This window comes from Chlorocebus sabaeus, chromosome 21 (assembly GCF_047675955.1).
Source record: "Chlorocebus sabaeus isolate Y175 chromosome 21, mChlSab1.0.hap1, whole genome shotgun sequence".
NCBI lineage: Eukaryota > Metazoa > Chordata > Mammalia > Primates > Cercopithecidae > Chlorocebus > Chlorocebus sabaeus.
In genome coordinates, this window is record NC_132924.1 from 67,544,086 (window position 1) to 67,564,455 (window position 20,370).

General features: G+C 37.2%; 1 long non-coding RNA gene across 1 annotated transcript in view; it reads right to left on the reverse strand.

Moving 5' to 3' along the window:
• The window catches only part of LOC119626184 (uncharacterized), a 70,191-nt gene extending 50,291 nt beyond the window's left edge, over nucleotides 1-19,900 (reverse strand). The window contains exon 1 of the long non-coding RNA XR_005242342.2: nucleotides 19,765-19,900. This is a non-coding gene — a long non-coding RNA (uncharacterized lncRNA). The remainder of the gene's footprint in view (nucleotides 1-19,764) is intronic.
• Nucleotides 19,901-20,370: the final 470 nt, after the last annotated feature.

Sequence of the window (20,370 nt, forward strand, 5' to 3'; positions counted from 1 at the left end):
GTCATAAAAATAGTAGTTTAATAACACTATCTGACCTTTTTCTGAAAGTGTTTACCAATCCTGAATCTGTATTATAAATAATATCTAGAGTTTATGATTTATGTGTTCAGAATAATTTTTTTCTCTATAAATGTAGGGCATTAGCCCATACAGTATAAATATATTTCTTCTAGCTTTCTGCTTATAACTTTGTGAAATACTTTATAGTTTAACTCCATTTATAACCAAAAAGATTGGTATTATCCTCAAAACTAAAAGATATTCAGAATCACTGAATAGGTCTTTCACAGATCATTTTCAGATATTCTGGAGAAATGTCATTTGGGCAACAATTCCAAGGGAACTGTGCTATGATAATTTCTATGATTATTTGTTTCTATTGATAACAAATAATTATATACTTCATTTAATTTATACACATTTGTTTAGTATACAGAATATTATCTTATTTATTTCTCACAAAATCTTTGTGACTTAAAAAATATTATTATCTTGCCCTAAAAATGGGGAGGAGTTTTACAGGATAACTGTAATCATTAATATTCTTACTAAAATGAAAGACCACGACCCCAAGATTTCCTTTCCTTCTAAGAATAGAGCCCTAGAGTAGGTGATCTTTTCGTTTTTGCAACACAGAAGGAATAAGAAAGACTTTAAAAATAGTTTGCCCTTTCCTTGCTTCTTACCAATTTCTATACATTGTAAGGAAAGGCTATATATGCCAATTTTTATCAACATAAGCTGTGCTATCCCTTTTAAAGGCAGTAACACCTCCAGACAGTTTCATTTTATTTATTTTTTTATTTATCTTTAAGTTCCGGGATACACATGTAGAATATGCAGATTTGTTACATAGGCATACATGGGCCATGGTGGTTTGTTGCATACCTAATAACCTGTCATCTAGGTTTGAAACCCCACATGTATTACATATTTGTCCTAATGCTCTCCCTCCCCTTGCCTCCCACCCCCCAACAGGCCCTGGTGTGTGTTGTTCCCCTCCTTTTGTCCATGTGTTCTCATTGTTCAGCTTCCACTTATGGGTGTGAACATGCAGTGTTTGGTTTCCTGTTCCTGTGTTAGTTTGCTGAGGATGGTGGATTCCAGCTTCATCCATGTCCCTGCAAAGGATATGATCTCATTCTCTTTTATGGCGGCATAGTATTTCATGGTGTATGCGTACATTTTCTTTATCTAGTCTATCATTGATGAGTATTGGGTTGTTTCCATGTCTTTGCTCTTGTAAACAGTCCTGCAGTAAACATATGGGTGCATGTATCTTTATTGTAAATTATTTATAATCTTTTGGGTATATACTCGGCAATGGAATGTTGGGTCAAATGGTACTTCTGGTTCTAGATCCTTGAGGAATTGCCACCCTATCTTCCACAATAGTTGAGCTAATTTACATTCCTACCAACGGGGTAAAAGCGTTCCTATTTTTCCATAGCCTCACCAACATCTATTGTTTTCTGACTTTTTAATAATTGCCATTCTGACTGATGGTATATCATTATGGTTTTGATTTGCATTTCTCTAATGATCACTAATGAGCTTTTTTTTATGTGTTTGTTGGACACATAAATGTCTTCTTTGGAGAAGTGACTATACATATCATTTGCCCACTTTTTGAACGGGTTTTTTTTTTTTTCTTGTAAATTTGTTTAAGTTCCTTGTAGATTCTGGATATTAGACCTTTGTTAGGTGGGTAGATTGCAAAAATGTTCTCCCACTCTGTAGTTTGCCTGTTCACTCTGATGCTAGTTTCTTTAGCTATGAAGAAGCTCTTCAGTTTCGTTAGATCCCATTTGTCAATTTTGGCTTTTGTTGCAATTGCTTTTGGTGTTTTCCTCATTAAGTCTTTGCCCATGCCTATGTGAATGAATTCCCATTCAAACTGCTACAAAGAGAACAAAATATCTAGGAATATGGCTTACAAGGAAAGTAAACGACCTCTTCAAGGAGAACTACAAACCACTGCTGAAGGAAATAAGAGAGGACACAAACAAATGGAAAATATTCCATGCTCATGTATAGGAAGAATCAATATAGTGAAAATGGCCATATTACCCTTTGTAATTTATCGATTCAATGCTATTCCCATCAGATTACCATCGACTTTCTTCATAGAATTAGAAAACCTACTTTAAATTTCATATAGAATCAAAAAAGAGCCCATATAACCAAGACAATACTAAGCAAAAAGAACACGGCTGGAAACATCATACCACCTGACTTCAAACTATACTACAAGGCTACAGTAACCAAAACAGCACGGTACTGGTACCAAAACAGACATATAGAGCAATGGAACAGAACAGAGACCTCAGAAATAACATCTACAACCATCTGATCTTTGAAAAACCTGACAAAAACAAGAAATGAGGGAAGGATTCCCTATTTATTAAATGTTGCTGGGGAAACTGGCTAGCCATATGCAGAAAGCTGAAATGGGAATGCTTCATTATACCTTACACAAAAATTAACTCAAAATGGATTAAAGATTTAAATGTAAAACAGAGAAGCAGAAAAATCCAGACAGTTTCATTTTATAAAATATTTTGCACCCTCCCCTTTAACCCAGAAGGGTTTTCTTCTTTTTTGAGAAAATAGAAAACATGATAACTTATGTAACAATTTATGAATTACCTTATTTAATTTCAGCAAAAACATAGTATATGTCCAAATAATTTATAATAAATATTAATAAGTTAGCTTTCTATTTTTTGTCTATTCTATTGGAGATGACAGGAACAGTCTTGGTTTGTCCACTAGTAATTCTTGGTAACTTTTACACATTTGCAAAACACCCCATTCTCACTGTCTCTGGGATCCACATTAGGTCTTGTTTGTACACATCCTTAATCTCATGATTAAAACAACAATGTGAAATTTGAATTCAAAGACATTCTGTTGTGCTTTGCTTTGAGACTCCTTTACATGTCTAGTTTGCCTCCTGCTGCTGAAAATGAAGATTGCCAAGAAGGAAAACTTTGGAGATAATAAACAAGGGCAAATATATGGAATGGGAACAATAAAACAACTGAAAAGCAGGTATGGCTCTAGTCTTTCTTTTGGAGTACTTAAAGAAGTACTAAATATCTTTTGTTTTTCTTTTGTTGTACAATATTTAATAGTTTTCCTCTTTATATTGCACTCATTCTTTATTTAAAAAATGATGTTCGCTAGAGATCGTATGTTGCTGTTGAATCACATGAAAAAAAATCCATTTGTGTGTATGTGTGCCTTCTATTTAAGAAACAAAACATATTCCATTGAAAAGGCTTTCTGATCCTTACCTTCTAACCTTTGAAACAAACCCAGAATTTTCCCCTAGAGTACTAGGTGATATAAAAAAAATTAAAGCATATGTATAATCTCTGCTGATTTAGGAGTTGGAGTGTAATCTGAATTATTTAGTAGATAGTTGGGCTCCTTAAAAATGTTTGACTATAAGAAATTTGTTCAAAGTTACATCAAACCTCTTTGGACTAACTAAAGAGTTCTTAGTTTTACTTCTGAGAGTCAACCCTAGGGAAATTTAAAATGCTTTAAACACATGGTTGAGTTGGTTAGTTATAAAAACCACTTTCGCATGGGGGTTTTACCCAGTGTCATTCCCTGTGCAATATGGTCCACAGGAGCCATATAATAAATGAATTCTCTGTCTGCTTGTTCTATTTCCTCTCCTTAAATTTTAATTTCTTTCTGGGAAGAGAAAAACCTGTTCCATATGTCTGGGTAATGCTGCTTTGCAGGCATTCACAGAGAGATAATAGGCACATTTTCTTTGTATATACACTTGTACTTCTCAGTAACTTTTAAACATCTGCAAAACACCCCACTCTCACTGTCTCCAGGTCCCACATTAGGTCTTGTTTGTCCATATCTTTAATCTCATGATTAAAACAACAATGTAATTGAAATTTGAATTCAAAGGCATTCTTCCCAGAATTGCTTTGTGCTGGTGATGGTAGTGTCTACTTCCTTGCAGTCTCTTGGGTACAAAGCACAATAATTAAAGACACAAGATAGTTCATCAGCATAGTTAGAGTGTGTTGAAAAAAAATAAGAGGCAAATGGAATAGCTTCAGTCTTGTGGAGAATGTGAACATTAATGGAGGAAGAAAACTAGCCTATCAATAACTGCATTTGCTAAAAAAGATTTGGGACAATTCTTTGTTTTTAATTTTTGTGGGTACATAGCAGGTGTATAAATTAATGGAGTGCATCAGATATTTTGACACAGGCATGCAATGCATAATAATCACATGATGGAAAATGGGGTATCCATCCCCTCAAGCAATTACGCATTGTTTTTCAAACAATCCAGTCATATTCTTAGTTTTTATTAATGTAAAGTTAAATTATTTTTTATTATAGTCACTCTATTGTGCTATCAAACACTAGATCTTATATATTCTTTCTATTGTTTGTACCCATTAACCATCCTCACCTTCCCCCAACCCCCACACTACCCTTCCCAGCCTGAAGTAATGATTCTTCTACTATCTTCACAAGTTAAACTGTTTTGATTTTTAGATCCCACAAATAAGTGAGAACATGTGATGTTTGTCTTTCTGTGCCTGGCTTATTTCCCTTAACATAATGTCCTCCAGAACCATCCATGTTGCTGCAAATGAAAGGATATCATTCCTTTTTATGTCTGAATAGTACTCTATTGTGTGTAAATAGCATATTTCCTTTATTCAATCATCCGTTGATGAATACTTACTTTGCTTCCAAATCTTCACTATTGTCAACAGTGCTGCAACAAACACGGGCGTGCAGATATCTCTTTGATACACTGATTTCCTTTATTTTGGGTATACACCCAGCAGTGGGATTGCTGAATCATATGGCAGCTCTATTTTTAATTTTTGCAGAACCTCCAAACTATTCTTCACAGTGGTTGTATTAATTTATATTCCCACCAACAGTGTACAAGGGTTCCTTTTTCTCCACATACTTTCCAGCATTTGGTATTGCCTCTTTTGTCTATAATCCATTTTAACTAGAGTGACATGATATTTTATTGTAGTTTGATTCACATTACTCCGAGCACCTTTTCTTTTATCTGCTTCCATTTATTTGTATGTCTTCTTTCAGAAATGTCCATTCAAATACTTTGCCCATTTTTAATTGAATTATTAAATTATTTCCTATAAAGTTGTTTGAGCTCCTTATATATCCTGGTTATTAATCCCTTGTCAGGTGGTGTATTTGTCCATTTTCCCACTGCTGATAAAGACACACCCAAGACTGGGCAATTTTCAAAAGAAAGAGGCTTAATAGACTTACAATTCTACATGGCTGGGGAGGCCTCACAATTATGACAGAAGGCAAGGAGGAGCAAGCCACATATTACGCGGCAGGCAAAGAGAGAGCTTGTGCAGGGCAACTCCCAACTTTAAAGCCATCAGATCTCATGCAACTTATTCACTATCACAAGAACAGTATGGGAAAGACCCACCCCCATGATTCAGTTATCTCTCACTGGGTCTCTACCACAACACTTGGGAATTGTGGGAGCAACAAGATGAGATTTGAGTTGGGACATAGAACCAAGCCATATCATTCCATCTCTGGCCCCTCCCAAATCTCATGTCTTCACATTTCAAAACCAATCACGCATTCCCGACAGCCCCCCAGAGTCTCAGCTCATTTCAGCATTAACTCAAAAGTCCACAGTTCAATGTCTAATCTGAGACAAAGCAAATCCGTTTCTCCTATAAGCCATAAAATCAAATTATGGTAGTTACTTCCTAGATACAATGAGGGTGCAGGCATTGTGTAAATACAGGCATTCAAGATGGGAGAAATTGGCCAAAACAAAGAGGCTACAGGTCCCGTGCAAGTCCAAAATCCAGTGGGGCAGTCAAATATTAAAGCTCCAAAATGATCTTCTTGCTTACATCCAGGTCACACTGATGCAAGAGGTGGGTTCTCATGGCCTTGGTCAACTCCACTCCTGTTGCTTTGCAAGGTATAGCCTCCCTCTCAGCTGCTTCATGGGCTGGCATTGAGTGTCTGTGGCTTTTCCAGATGCATGGTGCAAGCAGTCAGTGGATCTACTATTCTGGTGCCTGGAGGATGATGGCCCTCTTCTCACAGCTGCACTACGTGGTACCCTAGTAGTGACTCTGTGTGGGGGCTCCTACCCCACATTTCCCTTCTGCACTGCCCTAGAAGAGGTTTTCCATGAGGGCCCTGGCCCTGGAACAGACTTATATCTGGGTGTCCAGGCATTACCATGTATCTTCTGAAATCCAGGTGGAGGTTCCCAAACCTCAGTTCTTGACTCCTATGTACTGTCAGGCTGGATACCACATGGAATTTGCCAAGGCTTGGAGCTTCCACCCTCTGAAGCAACAGCCAAAGCTGTCCCTAGACTGCACGCAGCAGAGAGACCGAGACCCTGGGCCTAGGCCATGAAACCACTTTTTCCTCCTAAACCTCTGGGTCTATGATGGTAAGGGCTGCTGCAAGAACTCTGGCATGCCCTGGAGACATTTTTCCCATTGTCTTGGTGATTAACATTAGGCTCCTCATTACTTGTGCAAATTTCTTCAGCCAGCTTGAGTTTCTCCTCAGAAAATGGGATTTTCTTTACTTTTTATTTTTATTTATGTATTTATTTTTTAATAGAGTCTCACTCTATCACCCAGGCTGGAGGGCAGTGGCGTGATCTCAGTTCACTGAAACCTCCAACTCCCAGCTACAAGCAATTCTCCTGTCCCAGCCTCCTGAGTAGCTGGAACTAAAGGCGCCTGCCACCACACCCAGCTACTTTATGTATTTTTAGTAGAGACAGAGTTTCATCATATTGGCCAGGCTATTCTCAAACTACTGACCGTGTGATCTGCCCATCTCGGTCTCCCAAAGTGCTAGGATTACAGGTGTGAGCCACGGCGCCCGACCAGGATTTTATTTTCTATTGCATTTTCAGGCTGCAAAATTTCTGAACTTTATGATCTGTTTCTGTTTTAAAACTGAATGCCTTTAACAGTACCCAAGTCACCTCTTGAATGCTCTGGTGCTTAGAAATTTCTTCTACCAGATACCCTAAACCACCTCCCTCAAGTCCAAAGTTTTACAGATCGCTAGGTCAGGGGCAAAATGTCACCAGTCTCTTTGCTAAAACATAAGAAGAGTCACTTTTGCACCAGTTCCCAACAAGTTTCTCATCTCCAGCTGAGACCACCTCAGCCTGGACCCTACTGCCCATATCATTATCAGCATTTTGGTCAAAGCCATTCAACAAGTTTCTACGGAGTTCCAAACTTTCCCACACTTTCCTGTCTTCTTCTGAGCCCTCCAAACTGTTCCTATCCCTGCCTGTTACCCAGTTCCAAAGTGGCTTCCACATTTTGGGGTATCTTTTCAGCAACACCCCATTCTACTGGTACCAATTTACTGTAGTAGTCTGTTTTCACACTGCTGGTAAAGACATACCCAAGACTGGGCAATTTACAAAAGAAAGAAGTTTAGTGGACTTATAGTTTCACATGGGTGGGGAGGCCTCACAATCATGGCAGAAGGCAAGAAGGAGCCAGTCACATCCTACGTGGATGGCAGCAGTCAAAGAGAGAGGTTGTGCTGGAAAACTCCCATTTTTACAACCATCAGATCTCATGAGGCTTTTTCGCTATCACAAGAACACCATGTGAAAGACCCACTCCCATGATTCAATTATCTCCCACCAGGTCTTTCCCACAACACATGGGAATTATGGCAGCTACAAATTGAAATCTGGATGGGGACATAGAGCTAAGCCATATCAGATGGGTAGTCTGCAAATATTTTCTTCCATTCTGTCATTTGCCTCTTTTGCCTCTTCATTTTGTTGATTGTTTCCTTCAATGTGCAGAAGCCTTTAAACTTGATGTGATCCCATTTGTGCATTTTTGTTTTGGTTGCCTATGGCTGTGGGGTATTATTCAAGATATTTTTGCCAAGACCAACATCCTGGAGTTTCCCCAATGTTTTCTTGTAACCGTTTTATAGTTTGATGTCTTAGATTTAAGGCCTTTATTCACTTTTATTTGATTTTTGAATACATTGAGAGATAGGGGCCTAGTTTCATTCAATTTTATGTGGATAGAAGGTTTTATCATCAGCAACATTTATTATAATAAAGAGACTGTCCTTTCTCCAATGTATATTCTTGGCACCTTTGTCAAAAATTAGTTCGCTATAGGTGTGTGGATTTGTTTCTGGGTTCTATATTCTATTCCATTGGTCTATATGTCTGTTTTTATGCCAATAGCATGGTGTTTTATTTACTATAGCTCTGTAGTATAATTTGAAGTCAGATAATGTAATTCCTCTAGTCGTGCTCTTTTTGCTCAGGCGAGCTTTTGCTATTCTGAGTCTTTTGTGGTTCCATATAAATTTTAGAATTGTTTTTTTCTGTTTTTGGGAAGAATGTCATTGATATGTTGATAGGAATTTCACTGAATCTGTAGATTGCTTTGGATAGTGTGGATATTTTAACAATATTGATTCATCCAATTCATGAACATAGAATATCTTTCCATTCTTTTGGTGTTCTTTTCAATTTCTTTCATCAGTATTATATAGTTTTGTTATAGAGATCTTTATTTTTTTTGTTAATTCCTAGGAATTTAATTTTATTTTTGGCTATTGTAAATTAGATTATTGCTTTTTTATTTATATTTCAGATTGTTCACTGTTGGTATATAAATGCATTACTGATTTTTGTATGTTGATCTTTTATCCTACAGCGTTACTGAACTTGTTTATCAGTTCTAATAGTTTTTTGGTTGAGTCTTTAGGTTTTCTAAATATAACATTATATAATCTGAAAAGAAGGATAATTAACTATTTCTTCTCAATTTGGATCCCATTTATATCTTTCTCTTCTCTGATTGCTCTAGCTAGGACTTTTAGGACTGTGTTAAACAACAGTGGTGACAGTGGGCATCCTAGTTTTGTTTCATGTATTTGAGAAAAGGCTTTCAGTTTTTCTCCATTGTCTTCTATACTAGCTGTGGATCTGTTGAATATGGCTATTATGTTGAAGTATGTTCCTTCTATACCCAGCTTTTTGAGAATTTATATTATGAAAGAATGCTGAATTTTAATGCTTTTTGAGCATCAGTTGAAATGATCATATGGTTTTTCTCCTTTTTTCTGTTGGTATAATATATCACATTGACTAATATGAATATTCTGAACCATTCTCACATCTCTGGGATAAATCCCATTTGGTTGCTATGAATGATCTTTTTACTGTGCTGTTTAATTTGGTTTGCTAGTGTTTTATTGAGGATTTTTGCATTGATATTCATGAGAGATAATGGCCTTTAGTTTTGGTTTTATGTGTGTGTCTTTGTCTGGTTTTGGTATCAAAGTAATATTGGCTTTGTAGAATGAGTTTGGAAGTATTCCCTCCTCCTCTTTTTTTTTTTTTTTTTTTTTTTTTTGAATAGTTTGAGTAGGATTAGTATTAGTTCTTCTTTAAATGTTTTGTAGAATTTAGTAGTGAAGCCATTGGGTCCCAGGTTTTATTTGCTGGGAGACTTTTTATTACAGCTTCCATCTCATTAAGTGTTATTAGTCTGTTCATGATTTGGATTTCTTCATGGTTCAATCTCGGTAGATTATATGTGGCTGGGAATTTATCCATTTGAAATTTAACAATTAAAGTTAGATTTTTCAAATTATTTGCAATAGTTGATCATAATAGCCACTAATGATCCTTTGAATTCCTGTGGCATCAGTTTTAACGTCTCATTTTTCAACTCTAATTTTATTTATTTCTGTCTTCTCTCTTTTTTCTTTGTTAGTCTACCTAAAAGTTTGCGAATTTTCTCTTCTTTAAAAAAAAAAAACAGCTTTTTGTTTTGTTGATGTTTTGTATTATTTTCTTCATTTCAAATTCATTTACTTCTGCTCTAATCTTTGTCATTTCTTTTCTTCTAATAATTTTGGGTTCAATTTGCTCTTCTTTTTCTACTTCTTTAAGATGCGTTCTTAGGTTATTTATTAGAAGTTTTATTTCTTTTCTGATACAAGCAATTATAGCTATAAATCTCCCTCTATGTGCTGTTTTTGCTGTATCTCATAGGTTTGGGTATGTTGTGTTTTCATTATCACTTGTTTCCAGAAATTTTTCAATTATTTCTTACTTTTTTATTGACCCACTAGTCCTTCAGGCTCATATTGTTTAATTTCCATGTGTTAGTATAATTTCCAAAATTCCTCTAGCTGTTGATATCTAGTTTTAGTCCATTGTGGTCAGATACGATGCTTGATAAAATTTCAATATTTTATCAATTTCGATATTTTAAAAATTTCAATATTTTAAAATTTCAATATTTTTTGGCCTGGTGCAGTGGCTCACACCTGTAATCCTAGCACTTTGGGAGGCCTAGGCAGACAGATCATGAGTTTAGGAGATCGAGATGATCCTGGCTAACACAGTGGAATCCCATCTCTACTAATAATACAAAAAATAGCTGGGTGTGGTGGCAGGCGCCTGTAGTCCCAGGTACTTGGGAGGCTGAGGCAGGAGAACAGCGTGAACCTGGGAGGCAGCGCTTGCAGTGAGCAGAGATGGTGCCACTGCACTCCAGTTTGGGCAACAGAGTGAGACTCCGTCTTAAACAAATTTTTTTTGTTCAATATTTTAAAATGTTTTAATACTTGTTTTGTGATCTAACATGGTCTATTCTTGAGCATGATCCATGTGCTGAGGAAAAGAATGTGCATTCTGCAGTTATTGAATGAAATGTTCTGTAAATATCTATTAGGTTTATGTTTTCTATACTTCAGATTAAGTCTGATGTTTCTTACTTGAATTTCTGTCTGGGACTTCTATCTAAAACCAAAAGTGGGATGCTGAAGTCTCCAACTATTATTGTATTGAGGTCTCTCTCTTTTTTTCTCTCTCTTTCTTTTCCTTTCTCCCTCATAATATTTTCTTTATATGTGAGTATTCTAGTGTTGACTGCATATATAGTTATAGTGGTTATATCCTGTTGCTAAATGGACCTCTTTATCATTATATAATGTCCTTCTTTATCTTTTATTGTAGTGTTTTTCCTTAAACCTATTTTGTCTGATGTAAGTATAGCTACTTCTGCTTTTTGTTTGTTTGTTTCCATTGGCATGGATTATATTTTTCCATCCCTTTATTTTCAGTATCTGTGTTTCTTTACAGGTGAAGTGTGTTTCTTGTAGGCCAAAGATCAATGAGTGTTTTTAAAAATCCATTCCACTACTCTATGCCTTTTGATTGGAGAGTTTACTCCCATTTATGTTCAATGGTATCATTGATAAGTAAGGACTTACTACTGCTATTTTGTTATTGGTTTTTTTTCTGGTTATTTTATAGTCTTCTCTTCCTTCTTTCCTTTCTTAAATGTGAAAATAAAGTATGAAAACTGTTTCCTAAATAGAACTAACATTAGAATTATCTGAATCATTAGAATCATCTATTTCAGAAAAATCAAATTAATCAAATGAATCTTCGGCCAACAACTATCAAACAATGATGTTAACCTCACACATAGGAATGCTACATTTTCTAAGATTTGACATTTTTAGTGATTGAGAATTACTATATTTTGTAAATGGAAAGACCACTACCAAAAACAGAGAATGCTATAAATAGGGTTTTCAAAGTTAATGTATTAAAGCAATGTGAAAATAACAATAAAAGTGAGATATTTCATGTCATAGTTATCTCAGGATAACCATTGCAGCCACAAGTGCTGTCGGTGAGTATTCTTGGGGCAAAGAGGAAAAGGATTAAAATAAGAGAAGTTTACACACCACAATTACAGTGTTACCATATTCTGTGTTTTCCATTTGCTTCCTATTTCCAGTGAGTTATTTACCTTCAGATGATTTTTTTTTTCTTGTTCATTAACATCCTTTTCATTCAGACTTAAGAACTCCCTTAAACATTTCTTGTAGGATAAGTCTGGTGTTATTTGTCTTGGAAAGTATTTATTTCTCCTTCATGCTTGAAGGATAACTAGACTTGGTATACTATTATAGGGTAAAAGATTTATTTTATTTTTTAACTTCAGCACTTTAAATATGCCATGCCACTCTTTTCTGGTCTGTAATATTTCCACTGTAACCTCTGCTGTCAGACATATTGGAGCTCCATTGTATGTATTAGTTTCTCTTGCTGATTTTGTGATCCTTTCTTTATACTTGATCTTTGGGAGTTTGATTATTAAATGCCTTGAGATAGTCTTCTTTGGGTTAAATCTGCTTGGTGTTCTATAAACTTCTTGTACTTGGATATTCATATATTTCTCTAGGATTGGGAAATTATCTAATATTAGTTCTTCTAATGAACTTTCTACCCCTATCTCTTTTTCTACCACCTCTTTAAGGTCAATGGCTCTTAGATTTGCCCTATTGAGGCTATTTTCTAGATCTTGTAGGCATGCTTCGTTGTATTCTATTCTTTTTTCTTTTATCTCCTCTGACTATTTTCATACACCATGTCTCCAAACTCACTAAATCTTTGTTCTGTTCAATGAATTATGCTATTAAAAGATGTCTACATCCTTCAGTATGTCAACTGTACTTTTCAACTCTAGAATTTCTGTTGATTCTTTTAAATTGTTTCAATATCTTTGTTAAACTTACCTGATAGAGTTCTGAATTTCTTCTCTGTGTTATCTTGAATTTCTTTGAGTGCCCTCAAAACCGCTAATTTGAATTATCTCTGAAAGGTTGCATGTCTCCGTTTCTCTAGGATTAGTCCCTGATGCCTTATTTAGTTTGTTTTGTGAAGTCATGTTTTCCTGGATCATCTTGATGTTTGTAGATGTCTGGGAATTGAAGAGTTAGGTATCTATTGTAGTCTTCACTGTCTGGACTTGTTTGTCACCATTTTTTTTGAGAAGGCTTTCCAGGTATTCAAAGGGAATTAGGCCTCAATATTGCTGTGTTTTTTCACACTGGTAGAGGTACTGCCTTTATGGTCTTGGATAAATTCCAGGATTCTCTAGATTACCAGACAGAGACACTCATTCTTTCATCTTAATTTCCTCAAACAGAGTCTCTCTCTGTCTCTGAGCTGAGCCACATGGAACTGGGGGTGTAGTGATGCAAGCACACATGTGGCCACCACCACTGGCACTGCACTGGGTCAGACCTGAGCCAGGACAGCACTGGGGATTGCCCAAGACCTGTTATAACCACTATTTTCTATCACTTATGTTCACTCAAAGCCCTAGGGTTTTACAATCAGTAGGTTTCTAAGCCATCCAGGTTTGTGCCCTTCCTTCAGGGCAGTGAGTTCTCCCAGGTCCCAGGTGGGTCCAGATATGCTCTCTGGAAGCCAGGTATTAGAGCCAAAAACTTTAAAAATTTCTTTGATGTTCTCTTGTACTGTGGCTAAGCTGGCACTCAAACCACAATATTAAGTCTTTACAGCTTTTCCTTCCCCTTTCCACAGACAGAGGAGCCCCTCCCTGTGGGCACCACCACCATTAGCCCACAAGGAAGTTCTTCCAGGTCAACTACCGAAGTTCACTTAAAGCTCAAGGGCTCTTCAATCAGTTTGTGGTGAATACTGTCAGGTCTGGGACTCACCCTTCAGGGCGGTGGGTTAACCTCTGGCCCAGGTCAGGTCTAGAAGTGCTGTCCATGAATCTGGTCCTAAACTAAAGGACCCCAAAAGCCTTCATCTTTCTCTACCCCACTGTAGCCAAGCTGGTACCAAAGATGCAAGACAGAGTCCCATTTAATTTTCCCTCTGCTTTTCTCAAACAGAAGGAGTATGTCACTATAGCCACCACAGCCAGTAACATGCTGGATCACACCTATAGCCAGCATGCCTTAGAGTACAAGGCCCATGGCATACTACCTGGGTATCACTGGTGGTTACTCAGGGCCCAAGGGCTATTTAGTCAGCAGTGATGAATCCCCAGGGACACAGGGCCTGGAATAAGGGTCTCACGATTCTGCCAGATGCCCTGTCCTATTATGACTGAGCTGATATCCAAGATGCAAGACAAAATCCTTTCCAGTCTTTACTTTCTTCCACTTAAGCAGAACGAAGGGGACACTTTTGTTGTTGGGAGCTCCACAGCGTGGAGTTGGGTTAGAGTGATGCAAGCTCTTGTTTAGCTACCTCAGCTAGTGTCTCCCTAGGTCACATGCCACCCTAGTCCTCTGACTTTCAGCCCAGCATTAGGAGTTGCCTAGGAATCAGTCCCTGGGTGCTAGAGTGCCTTTTCAGTTTGTTTAGTGACCCAGAGCATTTTGACCTGTAGTTGTGAGACTTTCCAAGCAACTCAAGTTCTGACCAATGGAATGGATGACTCTCCTCTAGGTGGATATGGTCTAAATGCTCCCTCTGTGTGTGGTCACTGGCTGAACTCAGTTCAGGTTTGTTCTCTACTATGGCAGGGCAGAACTGAATTCAAGGTAATAACCCCCATTCACTGTGCTCTTTTTCCGCCAAATGTACATACTCTCTGGTGGCATCTGTGGTTCAAGACTGTCTCTCAGAACCTCCTCAATGCCTTTTTCAATGATACGAAATTAAAACCAGGTACTGTGGTTGCTCACCTGATTTTTAGTTCTTGTGATTATACTTTTCTGTGTGCAGATAGTTGTTAAAATTTGGTGTTACAGCACAGGTTATGAACAGTGCTGGCTTCTATTCCACTATCTTGCCTCACTGCCTCCGGGACAATTCTTGTGGTATGATCTTGCGAAAATGGAATGAAGACTATTTCGTGATTTTTCCACTAACTCTTGTTCTAATTTCCACTTTCCTAACTAGGAAGATTATAATTTTAAAATGATAAGCTTAAGCAATAGTGAAAATATAATTTAAAATAACACTAAGTATCTCATTTAAATAGAAGTTCAACAAATAGATTACAAACTTTGTGAGTAAATAATAAACCTTGTGAGTACAGGGCCAAACACTTATTCTTATATGTACTCTATTATCAATTAATTCGCATTGAGCTCACAGCCAACTGCACATAACTCATGCCTGAACAGTTTATGTGGCACATGTATTTTCTCATTAAGACACATCACAGTCTTCCTATATTTAGGAACGCCAGAGAGTACTTCAGCACTACTCTTCTTGGCCATTTTAAGCAACAAAATTGCAACAAAAAGCATTAAAATGTGAAAACCCTGGCTTTAAGTACATCTTGAAACAAGATACTTGTTCTATAGTCTGAGACCTGAAGCAAGAAAGACAGGGTGTCACTTTATTTGATGTCATCTGGGAACATTTGCCCCAGGTGACTCAAATTTGTCACAATTCTGTGCATTTCACAAATAACTGTGAAAACATGAGTGTTGACATGAAGGTTACGAACAACTTCTAGTGAATAGGCAAATTTTCCAAATATAGGATCCATAAAGAATGAGGATCAACTGTATGAGAAAGGTTTTTAACTTATTTGTATACTTATACCTCTCCTTATAAATTACAAAGTGATTTTAAGGGCTTTTTTGGATACAATATATAAAACTAGAAAAAACACAACAGCAGAAGAGGCAAAAAAATTAAGGCTAGGGAGAAAATCAGAACATATTCATACAAAGGGATTCTATGTAGTCATTAAAACCAGTTTCCTAATTTTACTTTAATGTTCTGGGTGTGGGTGTGTAGAATTACATAATTGAAGGGGCAAGCACAGAGTCTGGAACACACTGATAGTGAAGAAGTGGGGACAATGATAACGTACAAATAAAGTCAGTTGCCCCAAAAATTAGCTGTTTACTTCTTTACTGTGTAACACATCTCTGACCTATGTAAGATGAAGTCTTATTACAAAATATGTTTTTCTCAAGCAAATTAGTATGTTACGTTAAAATTTCAAAAGACCACTCTGCATCTCAATCATGTATAAAATTTTCTAGCTTAATAACTTTGTGAAGTTATTAAGGGGCCATAGGTACTGATCATTTCATCCTAAACAAAAATGTAATTAACACAAAATCATGTAGAAATTACATAGGTGAGTTAAGTTTTTGTGCCCAGACCTAATGGTAAGATATTCTATGTATAGAAAAGCATGGATGATGAGTTAAGATCAGTGGTTGCTGGAGTAGACTCATACCTTCTTTTGAGAGCCCATGGTATGGTCCTGATCTACTTCCAACTCAGTATTTTAAGATGTCTTGCTGACAGTTAAAAAGTGGCTTCGCTGGGAGTATTTACACCACAGAAATCAACAAAAGATTATGGATGCTTTCCTTCTGAACAATAAGTTTTTGAACATTCATCAACATAACCTTGACTGAAATTCATAGGATATCATATATGTGTCATACAAAATATATCCTGTTATTTAAGATAATAAATTATTGCCATAGAATGCTTAAGGTGTCACTCTCCCAGTCTGAAGCCTCTGTGGCCGGTGGCACCTTTGCCTAAGTTTTGCTCAGGCCTGCTGGGCTCCTTCTGCCGCCCACTCAGCGTGGCAGGCTGTGCCTGGCTCATGCTGCCAGCCAGGATCTACAAGGGTGAGCCAGGTATGGAGTGGGAAGGGGTGCATGAGCTAGGTCTGGGCTTCCTGAAGGGCTGCAGCTCTGCTCTCCCTGTCATTTGCAACATGGAGAGTCGGGGGTAGGGGAAGGGGGTGTCTGTTTCAGCCTTGCTTGTGTTACAACTCTTTCATTCCCGCCATTTAGCAGATTCCAAGTTTTGTTCCGCATCTAGGAAGACCGAGGTACATAGAAAACTAGAAGATAAGCAAAGCCGAGAGGTGCTTTATAAAGCAACCGTACAGCTCTCAGGAGGCCTAAAGTGGGTAGCTCCTTTCCACTGGCAGGTCATCCGAAGAAATATGCGGTTCTTAGCAAAGAGGAGAGACCCTGAGTGTGAGTGTGTAGCTCCTATCTGCAGGCAGGTTGTCTGGTCTTTGTGTGTGTGGCTGAGTGGGGGTGGGTGGCAGTGGGGGGGAGGGGGATGGCTTATAGGCTTCAGATAGGAGGACGCGCATGCTAATTGGTCTATGGGTGGCCATGGGAAAGGCCTGGGAAAAGCACAGTAAGTTTACACTTCAAGCCACAGACACCACCTGGAACTCACAACCTGGCCCCCATGCCTTCGGCCATTTCTCGCCTGAAGGTGGTGCTTTACCAGGATCCACCCCTTTCTGCCCAGGAGCCTGTCTGCCTCCTGCTGTCATCTACATGTCATCCAAGGCACCCAGGCTGTTCATATCTAGGGATGCCTGCAGGGCCACCCTGAGCTGCCTTTGGCATCTCCATCAACCTCCTTCCCACACTAGTCAGCACTCAAAGTCTGGAGGGGGCTAAGGCAGCAGGGGGCTGGCGTATCAGTGCTGCCCTGAGTGTGTGCACAACTGGCCAGGTTGCCACAGCGCCTGTGTTCATCCTCAACTTTGCTCTGAAATCACAACAAGCCCTGGGAGCAGAGAAACCAGGCAATGGAAGCGGGGAGCCTGCGGGATGAGGGTGACTTCCCAGGTCCCCATGGGTGCAGCGATGCCCAGGTCTGGAGCTTTGGCTGGGCAACTGCAGCTGCACCAGGGAGTGAGGGGCTCCCATCCCACCAACTAGGTTGGAGGTAGGGCTCCTGCCAGCTCCCAGCCTCCAATAGCACAGGTATGCCAGGGTCTGGAACTATAGCTGGGCAGCTGTAGCGGTGCCGAGGAACACTGGCCTCCCACCCAGACGCCCTGGAAGCTGGCGAGGCCCCCACTGACTCCACAAAGCACACAGCCCCTCTGTACCTCCCCTCACACTAGCCGACATCTTCTCAGTGGCCATCCCAGACGGGCTGCTGCTGCCATCCTTATTAGCATTCATAATTTGTAATCTTTCAGTATATACTACAATTGAAGTTCCAAGGAAATACAAAGAACCCAAAGCCACTGGAATTCTTTGTTATCAGTCATTTGTTTTAGGTTTCCCTTTATACTTTCAAAACGTGACTTACTTTCATCTATATATAATATTGAAAGATTTTAAAATCTTTGGGCTCCTGAATCATTAATAGCCTTATGAAATGCTAGTGACAGACTGAAAAAAGTATTCTGTTTGTAACTAGGGACTGCCTTAATTATTTTTCACCTATAGTATTGCCTTCTCATACAGGGCCTGAATATATTTATAACAATTATCTAGACCTGCCCCTAAAAGATAACAAAAGAAAAAGGAAAGCCTAAAATACAATGTCATACATGCTTTACTTCATGTAGGTTCTATTAAAACCTATATGCTTTGTAACTTTTTAATTTAAAAAGTGAATTTAGTAAAACATGTTTAATTTATTTTCCTAATTTCTATAATCAGGGGATTATCCACCTGGCAGGAGATCTTTATTTAGTGTAGTTCTGCTCCAGTAATTTGACATCTTGCTCTTGAGAGTCCTTTTCCTTTTCAAAGGCATAAACCTTTTATTTTCTAAAAATGTAATTGAAACATAGCATTATTGTAAACACAATTCATGGTTCACACAAAAGAATCAATAGTTAAGTGCCATCATAATTTCACTTTCCTTAACAGATGTACTGCTTAAATTTTTATTTAAATCTAATTCTATTCTTGTATAATTTCAGGTTTTTTCTGTGTTTTTTGTTTTTTGTTTTTGGACATACTCGGCAATAAATTCTAATCTTTTCTCCCCAAAACTCCTTGCTAATAAGTTTATAATCTATAAATGTGTGCCCAAATTAAATTATGTAGCTTCTATTTTAAAAGTTGTTCCACAAGGTTAAAACAAATTTTTTAATGTAAAGAGTGACAACCTCACATAGTCACTAAGACATTTCAATTTATTTTATTTCATTGTATTTTTAAGCCATTTTCCTTCTTAAGTCATTTTATTTTATTTTTATTTTTATTGCTATATTTGGATGTTCTAAAATATATTATGTAAGCACATTTTCTCCAAATTACAGATTTATTTTGTCTTCACAATTTTTACATAATTCTAAATGACATAAAATATAATGAGACTATTACATGATTCTGGTCATATTATCTCAAGACCCCACAATGTAGCTGATGACAAGGATCCTTCATGTCTTTTATTTTCCATAGAGCTGGAGGTCAATAGCCACTGATTCCTTTCTAGTACCAATAACTTTGCTATAACCTGTTTCTTCAGTTGTAAAATGAAGGAGCTAACTAAATGTTGTTATTTTGACTCTTCTCATTCTTCATTTTCAAGTCTAAAAACAAATACGGATATAGCTTTTTGCAGTGAGACATAAATAACTCCTTTTTCCAATGCTTTTTATTCTCAAACAGAGAAGGTGTGTATTTATGTGTATAGGTTTAAATTATGAAGAAAAGAAACTTTTTCAAGTTAAAACATAAAAGTTTGCTATTTTCCAAAATAAGTCAATGTATATATTTTTAAGAGCAAAAATAAATACTTTGTCAGTTGGGTGTGGCTCAAGGCAAAATGAAAAGTTTACTACCATTCTTGAAAAGCAGTTTTTTTTTTTGTTTTTTTTTTGTGGAAATCCTAAAAACTCAAAGTTGTAGCGTAAGTGGCCACAAAAATGACAAGATTATACTGGATAGCAGATAAGGGCCTGAACATTTTCCATTCAAGCAATAAAAGAATATCTTGGAATTTATTTTAAATAATTTTTAGCACACAGCTAGAGATTACCATAATTGGAATATTTTTATGAAATTAGAAACAACAATTAGTTTTAACACCGTTCAATTCTCCATACTTAACCAACATGTACAAATTATTTAGATGTATAAAATAAAAATAAGTAGGCATAAAAACAAGTAGAACTTTCTTACCACTCTTGGGCCTCCATTGTAATGATCTTTTTTTTTCCCCCTGAGATAGTGTGTATGATGAGAGACAGAAGCTTCCCTTTAGCAGTTGCCATTCACGGGAAGTATTGAGGGTGATTTATTGCACTGGTCCTGATTCGCCATGAGTGGAAGAGGAGAATAAAAGATTCTTATTATTTTCCTAGCTTAATTTTATTTTTTGCTTTTCAATATTTATCTGAGCACCAACCAATTTCCTGTTATTTATTTCCAATCTTTTCAAGTAAACTGATGTATCTAGCACACACAAAACTGTCTATCCACTCAGCCCCTGTGAGAGCCCTAGTTTGAGTTAAATAACTATTCCACATTAATCAATGTCTTAGCTAATCTTTCCGGACCAATCTTTTGTACAAAAAAAAAAAAAAAAAGAAGAAGAAGAGAGAGAGAGAACAAGAGAGGAAGGCAGACGTTATCTTCTCTGAACTAAGTGTCTATTATATAATCTATACTATAGTATATAATAGAGTATCTATTACATACTATATACTATTAATATATTATACACTATAACTAGTATCTATTATAAACACTTTCATAAGCTAAAATATAAAGGCACAATTTGAGAAC